General features: G+C 34.4%; 1 long non-coding RNA gene across 1 annotated transcript; it reads left to right on the top strand.

Annotated features, from left to right (window-relative positions):
- The first annotated feature begins 1,704 nt into the window (after nt 1-1,704).
- LOC145807452 (uncharacterized) lies at nt 1,705-2,350 on the top strand. Its single transcript, XR_014350564.1, has 3 exons — nt 1,705-1,827; nt 1,916-2,005; nt 2,135-2,350. It is a non-coding gene; the product is annotated as an uncharacterized LOC145807452 (long non-coding RNA).
- The last annotated feature ends 275 nt before the right edge of the window (nt 2,351-2,625 follow it).

Below are 2,625 nucleotides of genomic sequence, written 5' to 3'. Positions count from 1 at the left end.
ATAATTTTCTTTGCCTCATAAAATTAACTCCATGTCTCTAATTTTGTCCGGCCCATACAATTTTCTCTGAAGTTTGTTTCCCATTAGTATCATTTAGATGAATTTTATTTTCCTTATTTGAATTTTTTCTCTCAGTGAATTTTGTAACATTTCTCTAATAAAAGAGTCTCCTGTTACAGATTGATAACAAGCAGCTAGTCAAAAACCCATCAGAGGAGTTCTGTCTTGGCAAAAAGACGAAGAAAGAATTAAAAAAGGCAATTGTCATATTCAAGGAGACATTACAAGATCCATCTGAAGATGGAGGGAATGAACAAGCAGAAGGCAACACAGAAGAATACGAAGCCAGCAATGGACAAGAACATCAAGCAAGCAGCACAGAAGAAGAAACCAGTGAAGAAAGTGAAGAAATAGAACCAGAAGACAAAAAACAAAATGAACAGAAAGAAGAAGACAGTGAACAAGAAGATGAAGAAGAAGATGAACAACAAGAAGAGAACAAGGATGAAAGTGATGAAGAAGAAAATAATGAGCTGATGGACCAACAACATGATGGCATTTGTGGCTCAACAATGCATCAGCCTGAAGAATTTGAGGAATCAAAAGATGCCCAAATTGCTAATCTACGTCAAAGACTGAAGGCACTTTCTCAATCTAAAAAAGAAGAAGACAAAAATTGGATTGAATTACTTGCTGAAAAGGATATTTCAATAAGAATCCTGACATCACATAACTCAGAACTTCAAGAAAAAGAAAACACAATCCGAATGAAACTAAGGATGTTGGAGGTTGAAAAAGCAGACGATACAAAAACAATTCAACAGTTGAGGTGTTCAAATTCGGAGCTTGAAACTGAAAATGCTAAATTGCATGAACAAGTTCAAGAACTATCCGTCCAACTAGTAACACAACCATACCGAACACCAACACAACTTCAACCACAAGGTCAGTGAAAATCTTGAGCCACAAAAAGTTATGTCCTTGTGCCAACATAACTCAGAGAAATTTCTATTTATTATAATTTTCTCTGTCATTGGTAAATTTCTCTGGAAGTTATATCTCTCTGAACACATTAGTTATATTTCTACTGCTCATTTCATATCTCTGTATATTTTCTTATTCCATTTTTGGGGCTTGTTTGATTTTCACTGTGTATAGTTGGAATGCAAGTGGAACAACAACCAACAACCCAACAAGAACAAATGCCACACAAACAACAACCGAAACAAAAGAAGAAACTCTATGGTAACTGCAAAATATTGAATTATATAAATTTACATATTGAAATATCATCTGTTGCTTCAGAGAAATTTCACTTTTCCTAATATTTTCACTGTCTACAGTCAAAAAAGATCCGACGTCAATGATAAAAAATTTAAAGGCAAAAGAAAGGAAGGAAAAGCAGCATGATCCAGAATTCCAATATCCCAAAGTTGCGAAAGTGACTAGAGCTTCAAAACAAGCTGCAAAGCAATTTGAGCAAAGCACGAAGGACAAAGAAGTGCTTGATGCTGATGCGTACGTCTTGCCTCAACCTATAAACATCAGAAAATTTTGGGTCTTTCCACAAACTCTTCCAATTTCCAGATTGATAAAAGATCATATAAAAGACATCTTGCAGCACATATCAAATGTATCTGGGCTTGAGTAAGTACAACAAACAAAATAGAACATGACAAACAACAAATTACAAACTTATGTTGCATTAACAACAATTCAATCCCTTCTTTGTCATCTTGTAGAGCTTTAATTTGGACAAGTGAGTTGAATCTCATTACCTTTGAAGACATTGGAAACCTAATAAAGCAAAAAGAAATTGCCAACAATGTAAGTCTTTCCCTTTCATCAAAATTTCTCTACAATATTCCATCAGCCTTTATAAAACAATATTACAATTATAAATCATATTTTTCAGGTCATTGATGGCTATGGAGAGATCCTTTTGGCTGACCAAATGAGAGAGAGACAACAACCAACCTCATTTTTTTTCACATCCATGTGCTTAGTATGTTACTACTATTTTATTTGATTTTCTCTGGAATTTACTTACTACTTTCTCTTCTTAATATACTTCTTGAAGCCAGTTGTGTCACTAGTCATAACAAAACCATTTTTTGATTTTCTCTGAACACAGAATTTCATCAAGATGACAGAAAATCAAACTTTTCGAGTGTCCTTATTTGACAAGCATATTGAAACAGCATGGAGGAACTACAGGTTCCTCCATTTCCCAATAAATACTGGAGGTAATGAGAAGTCCACACATGGAAATCACTGGACCTTGCTTGTCCTGGACAAACAAGACAATTTATGGAGGTTCTACAACTCACTGAGGCCAAGGAGGGATAATGCAGAAGACAAATATGTCAAAGATGCAAACAATTGGTAACGAGTGCAAATTTCTCTGATTCATCATCATCTTTATGTGATGATAATTTTCATAGAATCCTATTGACTTGTCCGTAAATTTCTCTGTTATATAAAAATTATTTTTTTGTAGCAAGATTACGTGGAGAATTTTTTGAAAGCTTGCCTTGAAAGAGACGCTCAATCACAACCCTCTTTCAAATTAATAAACTCACAAAACACAAGTTACGACTTTGAGTATGTCAATAATGCTCCACA

The sequence above is a fragment of the Camellia sinensis genome, chromosome 14 (genome assembly GCF_055761805.1).
Source record: "Camellia sinensis isolate YWXY chromosome 14, ASM5576180v1, whole genome shotgun sequence".
Lineage (NCBI taxonomy): Eukaryota > Viridiplantae > Streptophyta > Magnoliopsida > Ericales > Theaceae > Camellia > Camellia sinensis.
The sequence above is the reverse complement of the archived record's forward strand: the minus strand, read 5'-3'. Positions and strand labels throughout refer to the sequence as shown.